The sequence below is a fragment of the Elephas maximus genome, chromosome 6 (assembly GCF_024166365.1).
Source record: "Elephas maximus indicus isolate mEleMax1 chromosome 6, mEleMax1 primary haplotype, whole genome shotgun sequence".
Taxonomy (NCBI): Eukaryota; Metazoa; Chordata; class Mammalia; order Proboscidea; family Elephantidae; genus Elephas; species Elephas maximus.
The window spans coordinates 95667989-95684230 of NC_064824.1; the positions used below are offsets into that span (position 1 = coordinate 95667989).

At 39.6% G+C, this 16242-nt stretch overlaps 1 protein-coding gene and 1 long non-coding RNA gene across 6 annotated transcripts in view; both read right to left on the reverse strand.

The window, feature by feature from the left end:
- Positions 1-16242, reverse strand: part of ANKRD44 (ankyrin repeat domain 44) — a 381499-nt gene that overhangs the window by 348658 nt on the left and 16599 nt on the right. The window lies entirely within an intron of this gene.
- The window catches only part of LOC126078409 (uncharacterized), an 87271-nt gene that overhangs the window by 56702 nt on the left and 14327 nt on the right, over positions 1-16242 (reverse strand). The window contains exon 2 of one of the 2 annotated variants that reach the window (XR_007518030.1): positions 1-12010. This exon is cut by the window's left edge and continues 56702 nt beyond it. This is a non-coding gene — a long non-coding RNA (uncharacterized LOC126078409). Of the gene's footprint in view, positions 13172-16242 lie in introns of both variants that reach the window. The other variant, XR_007518029.1, reaches the window with a different exon arrangement.

Genomic DNA, 16242 nt, shown 5'->3' on the forward strand with positions numbered 1-16242 from the left:
TCAATTCCAGCTCACCAGGGTTTTCAATGGCTGATGTTTTCAGAAGTAGATCCCCAGGACTTTCTTCTAAGGTGCCTCTAGGTGAACTCGAACCTCCAACCTTTCAGTTAGTAGCCTAGCACTTAACTGGCTGCAATACCCAGGGACTCCAGGGCTTACAAAGCATGGCAAAAATGCAATATTATTCATCAAAATGTTTCCAAGAATAATATTCCCTTTCTTTCAGTGAGTTGGGGATACATCACACTGTCCATTCAGGGATAGATGCTGCAAAAGGGGAAAGAGAGAGTAACTAATAGTTGTTTATCCTTCTACGAACCCTGGTGGTACAGTGGTTAAGCACTCGGCTGCTAACTGAAAGGTCGGCAGTTCAAACCCACCAGCTGCTACAAGGGAGAAAGACATGGCAGTGTGTTTCTGTAAAGATTACAGTCTTGAAAACCCCATGGGGCAGTTGTGCTCTGTCCTACAGGGTCATTATGAGCCTGGCAATGAGTTTGTTTTCTGTTTTCGTGGTTTTTATTTTTTGGTTTATTCTTCTATAAAACCCCTCTACATCCAGTGCCTAGTTAAGAAACAGAATACATGTGGCCGATATCAGTGAGCTACTCTTTGAAACTGTGCAATATTAGAAGCCCCTCCTACCAAAATTCAAACCCCTCCCTCTCAGATATTGCCCTGATCTACTTAAAGCCCAATATAGCTGCCAAGCTTTATCAACACCCCCCCCCCTTATTGCTACTTCATTGCTATAAATACGGTTGCAAGAGGAAAAATGTAATTTTAAAAACCCACATTGGTAACAAGGATCCCAAAGATTTTGTTGCCGCCTTAAGCTTTTGGAAAAAACCATCACCCTAAATAATTAATATATGTATGTATTTGATAATTATTGTCCTTCAGGTACTTTCAGACTTTCAATAGTTGAGTTCCTATCAAGAATACAATTATTCTGTAAGAAAGCATTAAATATTTACTATAAATATTTGTGATCATATCATATGCATCATATCATGCTAGCAATTGTTTCACTATTAATTTTCTACTTGAATTGCATGTATGGAAACATTGAGATTTAATAGTGAAATTTCATAGAACAAGGATTGAAAGATGTATCCAGGGGCTCTGCCCAGAGACTGGCATGAAGTTATCTAGGATTCAATAAATATTTGTGGAAAAATAATGTGCTTTCAATCTTATTTGTCCCCAAATAATTTTTTTTTTTTTTTTTTTTAATCTAAATGGGCTTCCCTGTAGGAAAAATGAACAGGATAGTGTGATACCACTTGGGCTGTTTCCCACAGAGACAACCAAGTTCTGAGAAAGCAGTTATCAACTTCTCTCACTAGCCTCTGGGTCAGGGAGAATCTACATGAATCTTAGAAGCTTACACAAAAATATGCTCCTGTAGAAGTATCCCTATGCTGTTTCTTTCTCTTAAAAAAAAAAAATCTAAAAGGAACTATTCTAAAAGAATTATAAAATAAATTAAGTTTCTGAACAGATTAAGAATACTACTAGTTAACTTGTCTTAGTCATCTAGTGCTGCTATAACAGAAATACCAAAAGCGGATGGCTTTAACAAACAGAAATTTATTTTCTCACAGTCTAGTAGGTTACAAGTCCAAATTCAGGCCGCTGGCTCCAGGGAAAGGCTTCCTCTCTCTGTTGGCTCTGGAGGAAGGTCCTTGTCCTCAATCTTCCCATGGTAGAAGAGCTTCTCAGGCGCAGGAACCCCGTGTCCAAAGGACACACTTTGCTCCTGATGCTGCTTTCTTGGTGGTAGGAGGTCCCCAACTCTCTGCTTGTTTCCCTTTCCTTTATCTCTTGAGAGATAAAAGGTGGTACAGACCACACCCCAGGGAAACTCCCTTTACACTGGATCAGGGAGGTGACCTGAGTAAGGGTGGTGTTATAATCCCACCCTAATCCTCTCAACATAAAATTACAATCACAAAATGGAGGACAACCACAGAATACTGGGAATCATGGCCTAATCAAGTTGATACACACATTTTGGCGGGGACATAATTCAATCCATGACACTTTCCAAATATTAATCAGGAAGCTGCCATGTTTTTTATTCATAAAAGCGAAGTGCTATAGCATATTAGGAGCTACTATGTTTTTAATTCATAAAAGCAGAGTTCTAGAGTGTATTCTCTGCCTGCACAAGTAGGTAGGTGATCCTTTTGCTGATCATCCATTTAGTTTCTCCTTTACTTGGAGAATTCATCTATTTCCAGGGTTTTAACTGGGGTCTATATTACTTTTATATATATATATATTACTTATTGCTCATTCTCTTTCATATATTACATCTTCGCCTCTTCTAAATGTCAAATTTAGAAGAGGCTCAATCCCTTTCCTCCCAACCTTCTGAAATTCTGAACTTTGGGCCTCCTCTCTGCTTCACTTCCCAACATCCCAGGGTTCTTCTCAAATCCACCTTACACTCCCTGAGCTTCATCATGCGACATCAAAACTGTTCCAACAGCCCCTTAGCTAGAACTCTCTAAACCAAACTATGCTATATCCCTCTATTTAAATGGCGTCTTGGCCTCAAAACATTCAACAGACATGGTCATACTCCTACCCCCTCACCTGCCTATTAATATAAACTCCTAAGTCTGGCATTCAAGATACACACATACCACCAGCTATTGCCCCTCACCAAGCCTCCTCGCCTTCTTTCTCCAAAGCCTTTAATGAAAAAAACTTAATTGGAAAACATGGTAGACACAGTAGTTAACACATATGTACCAGAAGCATCTTGCATAGTTTTAGACAGAACACTGATTTAGCACTAGCACCTACCAACAAGCCTCATAACGTGGAAAAGTTCACTGTGTATTTAAACAAGATTTAAATTTTGTTTAAGTAAGGGAAAGTTTATGAGCAAGAAAGTAGAAGTTTCAAATTCTCAAGGGTTTTGAGGGTAATACATATATTTTAAATTCCAAGGAAAAAAGTTGGCCAGTACAAGTCGTCTCTCTGTATCCATGCACAATTGGTTCCAGGACTCCCCTCCCCAATATCAAAATCCACGGATGCTCAAGTCCCTTAATAAAAATGGCATACTATTTGCATATAACCTACACACATCCTCCCTGATACTCTAAATCATCTCTAGACTACTTATAATACTTAATACAATGTATATGCTATGTAAATAGTTGTTATACTGTATTATTTAGGGAATAATGACAAGAAAAAAAATGCCTCTTTCCCTCCCCCTGAATATTTTTGATCTGTAGTTGGTTGAATCTGAGGGTACAAAACCTACAGATACGGAGGGCTGACTATATTCCTTTAACAGAGGAAATGCCAGTCACACTACACCCCCATTACATTATGCCCCAAAATACAGTTGACAAGTCTACCACACTGTTTCCTCATTTTCCAAACACATCTGCCACTAGATTACTCAAAAGACATAATTTACTCCCTATTGCTAGTTTTGGAAATTACCAGCCTCAAAAAGAAATTTGATGCGAATTATCTAGGATCCAATGCCTTCTATAAGGACCGACAATGCTTAATAAAGTAACTCCCATTTCTCCAAAAGGATAAATAGAAAGTTGAACAACTAGCTACCGAAAACATCCAAGATACTACCTCTTTAGCATATTCAGGAATACCAGGAAACTAAAAACTTGTAGGGGGAAAAATGCTTTAATAGAATTTACAGTACTGAAATATCTACTTTTTTCTAGAGAAAATAAGGTATCAGGCTTCATATACACAGACATGTAGCATATTCATTTGGTATAAGATTATCTCCTAAAGTACCTCTGAAGATGGGCAGACACTTATACCTAGGGGCATTAATAGAGAAAACTCACTTTAGTAAAATCCACTTGTAAAGAACATTGAAGAACTGAACAAGGAGAATGAACATGGATCACTTGGGACTCTAGCAGGCTGCCAGGATTTCTCTGGGATTTCCTTGCATTTTGGTCCAGAAGTTTCCGACTATCATCCCTCAAGATATCCATGTTCTATGACTAGGTCTGATTTTCACTATGAAAATCAAACAGTTGAGGCCTTTCCCCAATGCTTAGAAGGAAAAAAAAAAATTGTACATTTACTCTTTTTTAAGTTTTCCTATCAATTTCTCTAAAACCACCTACAACCACATGGTCTACCAAGAACATAAGTTAACATATAGTCAAAAAAAATACGTATGTGTATATTTAAATTCTAGAAATGATTCCTTAAACAATTTAAGCCATTAAATTTTAAGATGTGAAGACCTGTGTTACTTACAGTAGAAATATATTTTCTGCTAGTTAAAAAAAAAAAAAACATTGCCATTGAGTTGATTCTGACTCACAGCGACCCTATAAGGACAGGGTAGAACTGCCCCATAGAGTTTCCAAGAGCAGCTGGTGGATTCGAACTGCCAATCTTTCGGTTAGCATACACTTAACCACCACACCACCAGAGCTCCACTGCTAGCTAAGTAGGTCTTTTTTCATATGATGGAAATAGCGCTATTACAATCTTGTGCCACTCTACGATGTGTACCTTAAAGCCCACCTAGGAGCTTTACCCACCTGAGCGACTTTGAGTGCCACTCACTAGTCTCTAGTTGAATCCTTAGGCCCACCTGCAACACAGTCTGCAGGAAGTGATGAAAAGTCCAGGAATTTGGTTACATAAGGCCTGTGGCCCCTCCCTGCTGAGCCACATTACAAAATGTTGATCATTGAGTTCACAAACCCTTCCACTACAGTAAAATGACTGGGGCCCTGGCCAGCAAGAGTTAGTCGATCTAGCCTAACTCTGATGCCATAAAATGTCACCTGTGGCATCTAGCTCCCCCTGCTCCTTCTCTGGGTTCTGACCCACACACAGCAGCCTGCCTGTGATGGAGCAACTGGAGGACACAGGTTCAAAACGTGGGGAGCCATGGGTTAAAGTGACATGCCAAACTATGGGAAATTTTCTAGCTAGATGCTGGATCTTTAATGCTTAGCTCTAATAGGGTAATGACTCTCACTACTTTCTCATAAACATATTAAGTAGATTTTTACTTTCTCAAGAAGTAAAATCCTTCTGTGGCTTTGTGACTTACTTCCATAACCAAGAGCCTTTTAAGCTATTAAGCTATTAGCCAAGCATCACAGCCCTAAAGACTTACCCCATTTGTTAGCCTCAGATATGCCACCTGGTCACAAATTCCTGCAAAATAAACCCTAGTTGAACAGATTACAGGAAAGAAAACACAAAAGTCCATAGTGGCTGACAGAGAACTTGTACAGAGCTTAAAGGGATCATTAAAATGATGCAGTGTCAGATTCTGGAAAAAAATAAGAGATTTCAACGTGGTCCTATCTGGGAACCCTCTGCTGAGGCCAAGTCTGCTGGTTTAATCACAGAACACCAATAGAAGTAATTCATCCATTCCTTTACCCACACAAAATACCCAGCCCCAGAGCTAACTCTTGATGAATCTGATAGCACTACCACCCCCACTTATAAAGCAAAAAGGGGGAGGCTGGTCAATTTGGCACAAGTAAGAAAACACTTCCATTTGACCACTCTTGCTGGCTGAACAACCTAGTCATTTGCTATTGCTCTACCAGGGATCTCCATGACAATATTAAAGCACGTTATCCTTCTCGAACTTCTTTTGCCTTAACAGATTCCAGTTCTATTTTGCAATAAAATTGAGCATATTTCTATTTTATTATTAGTTCTCTCAACTTAAAAGAAATCTCTTTTTATTTTATTGAAAGGTCTCCCTAACTGCTATCACAATGGCAACCAAAATTGGTTTAAAAATTCTTTAAGGAGTTCCTAAGCACAGAAATTTTTCTCTACTTCTTCCACCCTGAATTTTTTTTAATGCTTCTCCTTTTTACTTCTCCCAGAAATAGTTAACCTGATTTTAAACAATGCAAAGCCAAACAAGTTGGTTTCTATTCAAACTGCTGAAAAAATGTAACATGAAAAGTCCACAGAATGGAAAATTTCTAAGATCACTTAAAGCTCCAAAATTCTTTTATCCTATTCTATCCCTTTAAAAAAGAATGTATCTGCTAGGTGTTCTAAATAATAGTATATATCCTCCAGCTGATAAAACGGGCAAAATGGTTAAATCTTCTGCAGCCAGACGAACAGTGTAAGGAAAAGCTGCTTTGCCGTAGGGCCTGCCTTGTGACATCACAAAATACTTGGCAGAGGGGATGCGTGTTTCTGTTTGGTCTAGAGAAGAGCTAGAGAGGAACCAGGAACACTAGTCAGCAGACATCAGCATTCTCTTTGAACAACCATTTTTGATGCTGTTGAAACACTGCACAGAAAAGCCAAACAAATCCATTAAATATACACATACAACTATACATCATTCTAAGGTTTAAAGTTTTTGTATAGTAGGTCCCCAGGGTGGTAGGCTTGGTCTCTGCAAAGGGTTCCCAGAGAAAGCCACATTGAAATCTGGTCTTTCTTTTCTTTTTTCCAGAATCTGATACTATATCAATTCAGGAAATAATAGAACTTGTTAGCTAATTAAATACTGGAACTTGTTAGCTAATTCAGGAATTGACAAACCAACTAAAGTAGTTGTCAGTGCACTCCCTCAGCCAGCTGCTTTGCCCCAAATCAGTTATAAAAGCGGGATCTAGCTCTTTAAATATGAGACAGTAGCTTTCGAATACATCAAATTCTAATTAAATTTTTAAAATCTAATGAAAAACACCATTACTTAACATCCTGTTATTATTCAGTCAGTCACACAAAGTGGAATATAAGGAGAAGCACGTAGAGACTCGATTCAGCGTATCTACGAGGAAGTCTTCACAAGCATCAAAATTTCAAACTTGCTCCTAATTTTCACACACACCTATTTTTCATGGACTATCTATTCCCTGGAAACCCTAGTGGCATAGTGGTTAAGTGCTATCTATGGCTGCTAACCAAAGGGTCGGCAGTTCAAATTCACCAGGTGCTCCTTGGAAACTCTTTGGGGCAGTTCTACTCTGTCCTATAGAGTCGCTATGAGTTGGAATTGACTCAATGGCACTGGGTTTGGTTTTTTTTTTTTTGGTTTATCTACTCCCTATAATTGTTCTACAGAAATCCAGAGATCAGGAAAGAAATGTTACTTGGATTAAAAGAGACTTTTTCAGTGAAGTTTAGAGGTACCCCTGAATCTGTTACCCTGAGAAAATTTTTAAACCTGGAACAAAAACTATCCCCTGGAGTCATCTTCAAACTAAACACCAGTTAAGCTGAATTAGTAAAGAATGTTTGCTTTGAGCACTGTACTCTTTTAAAGAATTATCTATATGAGATCAAACTGACAACAATTAACTCTAAAACACAGCTGAGTAGTTTATGGGGCAGTTAGTAAGTCAACGGTGGTGAAATAATATGTGGAGAGATAGAATGATAAAACAATGTGAAGAACGTAACCAATGATATTGCACTAAATGTGTAGAAATTATTGAATGGTGTATATTTTTGCCAAAAAAAAAAGATTTTTTAAACAAGCATATGTGTAAATACCTATTACATTTCCCTCTACCTTCAAAAGTTAAAGTTTTAACATGTTAGCTGGGTTTTTCAAAATTGCAAGCACAAGTCTGCAAAAGCTATCTATATTGCTACATGAGAGTTGTCCAACGTGTGTATTGTTCATACACGAGGTGACCTGTGACTCACGCATGGCCAAATGATGGGACCTCAGGTGGCAGGGGCGTGCAGACTGCTACCCATGACCCCACCAGCTCTTCCTGAGTTGCCTTTCTAGAGCAGTAGGTTTCACACTGGGGGTTCAAGTTCCAGATGCTCAGCTTTCACAGGAATCCGTTCTCAGACACATCTCTCTCTCAGAACTTGATCCCCACAAATCAGTCCGTGCCCACAAGCCTCTTAGAAAGTCTTCGTGTACTCCAGCGGTACAAGACCCACGGTTGAGAGAAGCCCTGGTAGCACAGTGGTTAAACGCTACAGTTGCTAACCAAAAAGACTGGCAGTTCGAATGCACCAGCCACCCCTTGAAAACCCTATGGGGCAGTTCTACTCTGTCCTATACAGTTGCTAGGAGTTGGAATCAGTTTGATGGTAATGGGTTTGGGTTTTATACTTTAGAAGTCATGCTGCTGCGTTTTCCACCTCTCACCCATTCTGATTCTGACTGAGGGAATTGCCCCCAAGGTATGAAACATCCTGGGTGCCAAAAAAAAAAAAAAAAAAGGATGATTCAAAATACTGGGGTTCAGGACAAATTCCTTCAATAATACCCACTGCATCGTACCAGCAATAAGCTGTGATCTCCAAAGATACAGGAGCTAATTTTAAAAAAGAAAGCCCCGTCAAGAAATCAAGAGATGCATTCATAAAAGAATGTTTTACTTTGAATGTTTAACATCATTTTTTTATATATTCATGTGTCTTGATCAATTGCTTGTTAATAATCATTATAAAGATAAACTCAATCCAAAAATAATATTTAACATTTAGTACTTATGACAATATTTTTTTACAAAGAATAATCAGTTTAAAAAAAGTATCATATTTGGATAAAATTCTGCATAAAGAAATTAAATGTAAGTATGAGTTCAGAGAAAAACAGCAACATAAAATTTCCAACTATTAAAAGAATCACACGCTGATATATATATATATTAAAGTGATAATAAAAACCAAACAAATCCATTGCTGTTGAGTCGATTCTGACACATAGGAACCCTAGAGGACAGAGTAGAACTGCCCCATAGGGTTTCCAAGGAGCAGCTGGTGGATCTGAACTGTCAACATTTTGCTTAGCAGCCGAACACTTAACTGCCCTCCACCAGGACTCCTAAAGTGATAATGGAGCCCATTAAATCATAGTAGTTGTGAAATTCCATTCAATACATTTTAAGCAGTGATATAACGTTTTAATTTTTAAAGTCAATATTTACATTATGCTAGGAATTACATCTTTTGCATCTTTCTAACCTTATGATGAAAAATTGTAGATATCAACCTAAAAAAATATGCAAGGATCTTCTTGAACAACTGCCTCCTTTGCCATGAGCCCAGAAGAAATTGATGGTGCCGGGCTACCAGTACTAAACATTTTGATCAAAGGTTCCATAGACGAATCCTGATCAAAAGGGGGAAAATGCAGAACAGAATTTCAAATTTTCATAGACTCTAGACTTTTTAGAGCCATGGAGCCTGGATGAACTCCTGAAAACTACTGCCCAGAGATAATCTTTAAACCTTAAGCCAAAAATATCCCCTAAAGTCATCTTAAAGCTAAACAATAGCTTAGCTTAACTAGTGAAAAAGGTCTGCCTTGAGCATTATGCTCTTTTAAGCACAATCCATACGGGATCAAATTAACAACAGCAGCTGGAATGATTAGACAGGAAACTTAGGGGCAAGTGGTTTATGTTAACGAGGGAGGAACAACTCAGAAAACGAGCGTGAAAATGGCTGTACAACTTGAAGAACATAATCAATATCACTAAATTATATATGTAGAAACTATTGAATTGGTGTATGTTTTGCTGTGTATATTCTCAATAACAACAAATAAATAAAATTTAGAAAAAATGTACAAAGACATACATAGTTTGTCAAAATCTTTTGGAGGTGGAGGTGGGGGTGGAGGTAAAAATGTCACAGTCGGCTGCTCATGTGCATCCTTAGATGGCCCAGGTGGCTGGTTTGGCCCTCCCTTCAGTGCACTCAAGGATCATGGTGACAACCACACTCTGCCTGCCTTGGGCCTGCCTAAGCTAGATGCTTTAAACCAAGAACCCACATTAACAGTGACTTCCTGTGCAACTCTTCAAAGAGCTGTCCTAGTTAAAGCCTGTCTAAAATCCTGAGAATACAAAAAATAAGCAATATCAATTGGTCTCAACCCACCTGGATCAAAGAAGAATGAAGAACACCAAGGACACAAGGTGATTACAAGCTCAAGAGACAGAAAGGGCCACATGAACCAGAGACTACATCATCCTGAGACCAGAAGAACTAGAAGGTACCCGGCTACAACCGATGACTGCCCTGACAGGGAACACAACAGAGAACCCCTGAGGGAGCAGGAGAGCAGTGGGATGCAGACCCCAAATCCTCATAAGACCAGACTTAATGGACTGACTGAGACTGGAAGGACCCCGGTGGTCATGGCCCCCAGACCTTCTGTTGGCCCAGGACAGGAACCATTCCCAAAGCCAACTCTTCAGACATGGATTGGATTGGACAATGGGTTGGAGAGGGATGCTGGTGAGGACTGAGCTTCTTGGATCAGGTGGACACTTGACACTATGTTGGCATCTCCTGCCTGGAGGGGAGATGAGAGGGTAGAGGGGGTTAGAAGCTGGCAAAAAGGACACAAAAAGAGAGAGTGGAGGGAGAGAGCAGGCTGTCTTATTAGGGGGAGAGTAATTGGGAGTGTGTAGCAAGGTATATATGGGTTTTGGGGTGAGAGACTGACTTGATTTGTAAACTTTCACTTAAAGCACAATAAAAATTATTTAAAAAAAAAAAGTTCAAAAAAAAAGCAATAGTTTTCCTGTACTATTCCCTTGATGAACGGGGGGTAGTGGTGGGCTGGTTTCAGATCTGTTTATATGATGACACAGTGAGCTATCAGTCATACAATTTTGATTACACATATTTAACAAAGCCTCAAGAAAAAAAATCTACAAAAAAATGTTGGCAACATTTTCCAACACCAACTCTTTTACTAGAGCTACAGCCCTGGCAATCTGCTTCCAAAAGGTCACAGCCTTGAAAACCCTATGGAGCCATTCTACTCTGCATACATGGAGTCACCCTGAGTCCTAATCGGCTTAATGGCAACTAACAACAACTTACATAACAAAAACTCACTTCCTGTCCTTCCTCTCTCCCCCATTCATTTTGTGGCAAAGACTCCAGAAGAAAAGAAGGTAAACGCCCAGAACAACTAGATGGTACCCAGTTATCACCTCCAACTTCCCTGGCAGGGATCATCATAGAGGGTCCCAGGAAGAGTGCAAGAAAAATGTAGAACAAAACTCAAATTCATAAAAAAAAAAAAAAAAAGACCAGGCTTGCTAGTCTGACAGAGACTGGAGAAACCCCAAGAGTAGGGCCCCCAAACACCCATTTACTCAGTACTGAAGTTACTCCTGAGGTTCACTGCTCAGCCAAAGATTAGACAGGTCTGTAGGGCCAACAATAACACACATGAGGAACATGCTTTATAGTTCACTCATGTATATGAGACTAATGAACACACCAGCCCGAAAGCGAAGACAGGAAGGGACAGGACAACCAGACAAACAGAAACAGGGAACCCGGGGTGGAGAAGGGCAGAGTGTTTACCCATCGCAGGGTTGGCAGCCAATGTCACAAAACAATTTGTGTATTAACTCTTCAATGAGAAACTAATTCGCTCTGTAAACTTTCACCTAAATCACAATTTAAAAAGAAAGAAGGTAAATAGTGAGGAACTGGAGGAGGAACGCAGCATTAAAGACTAGCACTAGATCATTCAAGAATTACTGCTAATCCACTGCTGGGGTAGCCAGAGCCTGATATGCTAAAAAGCGGGGATGCAAATACTTCCCCCAGAAGAGAAGTGCAAATAGCTTTGTCCTGACCCTCCCATGTCACACACGAACAAAGGGGCTAATATTGGACTAAAACCAGAAGTGAGATGCTCACCAAACTTGTCTCCGTCCATGTAAGAATGAAAACGAAAGTGCTCATTAAGTACATCTGCATTTGGACGTGTCTAAAAATTAGGCAGTTCTGTGACAAACACTCCCTTCAGATGATAATTCCAGCCACTTCTCCTGAAATTCTAAAAAGAAAACAAAGCATATTATGGAGGTATTTTGGGAGGGTGAGGGCGTGGGAAAGCCTTGTATTTCAGGACTATTACCAGTTACAAGTGTTTTCAAACAAGAATGAAGTTCCACAGCTTTCTGAATATCACAAAGTTCTTCTTCCAACAATGAGGCAATATCCTTTTGGCCCTGTATGCACGATGGACTCCCTCTTCTAGACCAACCTAGAAGTGGATAACACACTTTAATCTGCGTGATGCAGGTGATACCATACTGGAGCCACATAGTAATTACTCAGGCGGCGGCCTTCAGCATTCCATCACAGGGTGTTTATACGGTGTTGCACGCCGCATCCTAAATATAACTATAGAAATGACACGTGATTTTAAAAGTGCTGCTTAAGAACAGGACAGGCAAATGAAATGCACCTCAGACTGAGCCAGGAAAAACAAGAACTCTACCCCTGTTAAGAGTCAGCAAGTAATAACCACTGGCCTCAGTTTTTCCCTATGAAAAATGGGGAGTCAGCATTTGCCTTCTGCTTCCCCCAAAGAATTTTTTATGATTTTGTTCAGAAAAGCATTTGAGGTCCTCAGAAAGCTCAGGGACTGAGTCACCGTCACTGTTGTTTAGAGTTATACACTACATGAATGGCTTTACAAGTCTTCCTTATCAACATGTACCTTTAGTCTTAATTCTTTCTCTCTGGAGGATCAGAAGAGAAAAACGAAGCTAACATTTAAACGAAAGATGACATGTGTTGACTAACCTCCATTCTGCCCCTCACTAACCAGTTCAAGGTGCCCATCTTCTCCCAAGATCAAAAGAAAGTCCAGAGCTAGAAGTTTCGTAGTAACTTAAATGACTCTGTAAGTGCAAGAGCAGGAGGCAGATTCTCTTTTTAATTCTTTAATTATAATTATAATGAAACAAACACTGGAACCACACACACACACACACACACGCTCAACAAAAACCAGTTTCAGCTTCAGAAAAAACCTTCCAGAATAATGAGAAGCATAACATTTATTTTTTAATATTAAATTTCCATTTCTAGTAATTAATTGTACCTTCAAAATGTGTTTAATTGTTTCAAGTTGGCTTCCCATAAAATTAAAGCAATTTCCATCCCCTTATTAATGTTGACTTTCTACAACTCAAAGAAACTAAAAAAAATATTTCTAGCGCACAATGGGAAATACAAAATATTAAGATTTCTATTTAATTCTCAAATATAAGAGGTAAATATCTCCTCCATCTTGGGTCTTTGACTGCATCCAAAGTACATATTCCGTTTCTGAGTCCACATCTGGCATTTAAAAACCCAGCTTAAAAGGCAAATGATTTAAAATATAAACATATGGCTTTCTTCTTCACAGTGATTCCTAGAGGGAAGAGAAAAGTCTGAGTATAAACAAACTATTGTATTTAAAGAGTTTTTTTTTCTTTCTTTCTTTCTTTCAATTCAAAGCATACCAAGAAAGCTAACTAAGCTTCTACTTTCTCCTGGAAAATATAATAAAAGCAAGAATTCTCATCTTCATCTAAATAAATCTAGATCAAAGCTGAGCCCAGGTAACACAAAGCCTATAAGAGTATGGAGCCCTGGTGGCATTGTGGTTAAGAGCTTGTCTGCTAACCAAAACTTTGGCAGTTTGAATCCACCAGCCACTCCTTGGAAATCCTATGGGGCAGTTCTACTCTGTCCTATAGGATCACTATGACTCTGAATCGATGCAACAGGCTTTATAAGAGTATAGCACTCCATTTCTGAAGAGTATGATCCCAAGTCTGTCCTCAGGTTAGTGCAAGGGTTGACAAACTTTTCCTGTCAAAGACCATATCGTAAGTATTTTCAGCTTTGTCAGCCAGAGGGTCTCTGTTACAACTGTGTTACAACTCTGCTGTTGTATCACAAAAGCAGCATAGACAAGACATAAACAAATGAGCGTGGCTGTGTTCTAATACAATCAAAAATCAGTAATAACAAATATCAATACAATCAAAATCCTTTTGATTTTTTTTCAACCATTAAAAAATGTAAAATCTATTCCTCACTCACGGGCCATACAAAAACAGGCAGTGGGTTGGATTTGGCCTGCCAGCAGTAATTTGCCAGTCCCTAGGTTAGATCCAAAGAAGCCCCAGTGGTGCAAAGGGTTAAAGCACTCCGCTGCTAATGGAAAAGTTGGCTGTCTGAACCCACCCGTGACTCCTTGGGAGAAAAAACCTGGTGATCTGCTTCAGCCTAGAAAATTCTGTGGGGTAATTCTACTGAGTGACATGGGTTTGCTACGAGTTGAAATCAACCTGATGGCACCTTACAACAACAGATTAGAGCCGCCGAAGATTGGAGCAGCTATAAAATCATCTAAGTCAGCATGCCCATTTCTTAGAGGAAACTGAGACTCAGAGAGGTGTAATGACTGTGAGATTGTCCCAGCCAATTCATGGCAGAAATGGAGTTAAAGAAATACTATTAGATCTCTGGGAAGGCTCACTGAAAAGGTAAAGCAGTGATGAAGAAATTTCCTCTTGAGTTCAATTCACAAAGACTACCAGAGATGTCATAGGAACATAGTTATGATTCATAAGAGTCCCAATACCTGCCCTCCCACTGTGTAAAATGATTTTTATGATCTGCCAGACACTACACGGATTCTGGTGGTTCTAGATCAGGAGTGAGGACCCTCGGGATGAGCCAGGTAACACACCAGCCTATTTCCAGCCTTCTGTGCTCTGGTCATTTCTTTTGCGGCTTACGTAACAACCACCACTTTGGTTATTCCAGTCTGAGATCTCCAAAGAATATGCGTCAGCATAGCTGAAGAGCAGTGAAAAAATGTTAAAAATTATTTCAAAGAGCTGACTATAGAGCAGGTGAGTACCAATTAAGCTGAAAGTTCAAGAACATCTCTAGTACCTCAGAAACTAACATGGTCAATCTGCTGCCCATCGCTAGTTCCTTCCTCTCTGTTTTCTTTCTTCATTCCACCTTTTTTTTTTTTTTTTTTTTGTACCGATTCTCATTTTTATTTTCTTGTGGCCCCTTTTTCTGCCCTCTACCTTAACTGGGTATAACCTCAAACTGAAATACATTTTGAGGGTTAAAACACACATACATGTATCCAGAATGTTTAACTTTGCTCCTCTTTAAATACCATTTTGTATTTTTAGAAGTAAAAAAAAAAAAAAACCTGCAAATTAAGGTGACTTCTTATAAAGTATCCTCCACCTAACTTTTTTTTCTTTGCTTTAAGTGAACATTTACAATTCAAGTCAGTTTCTCATACAAAAACTTATATACACATTGTTACGTGACCCTAGTTGCTCTCCCTACAATGTGACAGCACATTCCTCCCCTCTGCCCTGTATTTCCTGTGTCCATTCAACCAGCTCCTGTCCCCCTCTGCCTTCTCATCTCACCTCTGGACAGGAGCTGGCCACATAGCCTCATGTGTCTACTTGAGCTAAGAAGCACCCTCCTCACCAGTATCATTTTATGTCTCATAAAGTCGAGACTAATCTTTGACTGAAGAGTTGACTTTGGGAATAGTTTTAGTTCTGGGCTAACAGAGTCCAGGGGTCATGTCCTCTGGAGTCCCCCTAGTCTCAGTCAGACCATTAAGTCTGATCTTTTTACTAGAATTTGAGTTCTGCATCTCCCTTTTCTCCTGCTCCATCAGGGATTCTATGTTGTGTTCCCTGTTGGGACAGTCATTGGTGGTAGCTGGGCACTATCTAGTTCTTCTGGTCTAAGGCTGAAGGAGTCTCTGATTTATGTGGCCTTTTCTGTCTCTTGGGTTCCTATTTTCCTTCTGTCTTTGGTGTTCTTCATTCTCCTCTGCGCCAGGTGGGTTGAGACCAATTGATGTATCTTAGATGGCTGCTCACTAGCTTTTAAGAACCCAGACACCACTCACCACAGGGTGATGCAGAATGTTTTCTTAATACACTTTGTTATGCCAATGGACATAAATGTCTCCTGAAACCATGGTCTCTAGACCCCTACCCCTGCTACTCTGTCCCTCGAGGTGTTTGGCTGTATTCAGGAAACTTCTTAGCTTTTGGATTTATCCAGTTGTGCTGACATCCCCTGTGTTGTGTGTTGTCCTTCCCTTCACCTAAAATAATTCTTGTCTACTATCTAGTTAGTTGGAAACCTTGCTGGCGTAGTGGTTAAGTGCTATGGCTGCTAACCAAAGGGTCGGCAGTTCGAATCCACCAGGCACTCCTTGGCAACTCTATGGGGCAGTTCTACTCTGTCCTATAGGGTCACTATGAGTTGGAATCGACTCAACGGCACCAGGTTTGGTTTTTTTGGTTTTTATCTAGTTAGTGAATACCCCTCTCCCTCCCTCCCCACCCTCGTAACCACCAAAGAGTGTTTTCTTCTGTGTTTAAACCTTTTCTTGAATTCTCACAATAGTGGTCTTATACAATATTTGTCCTTTAG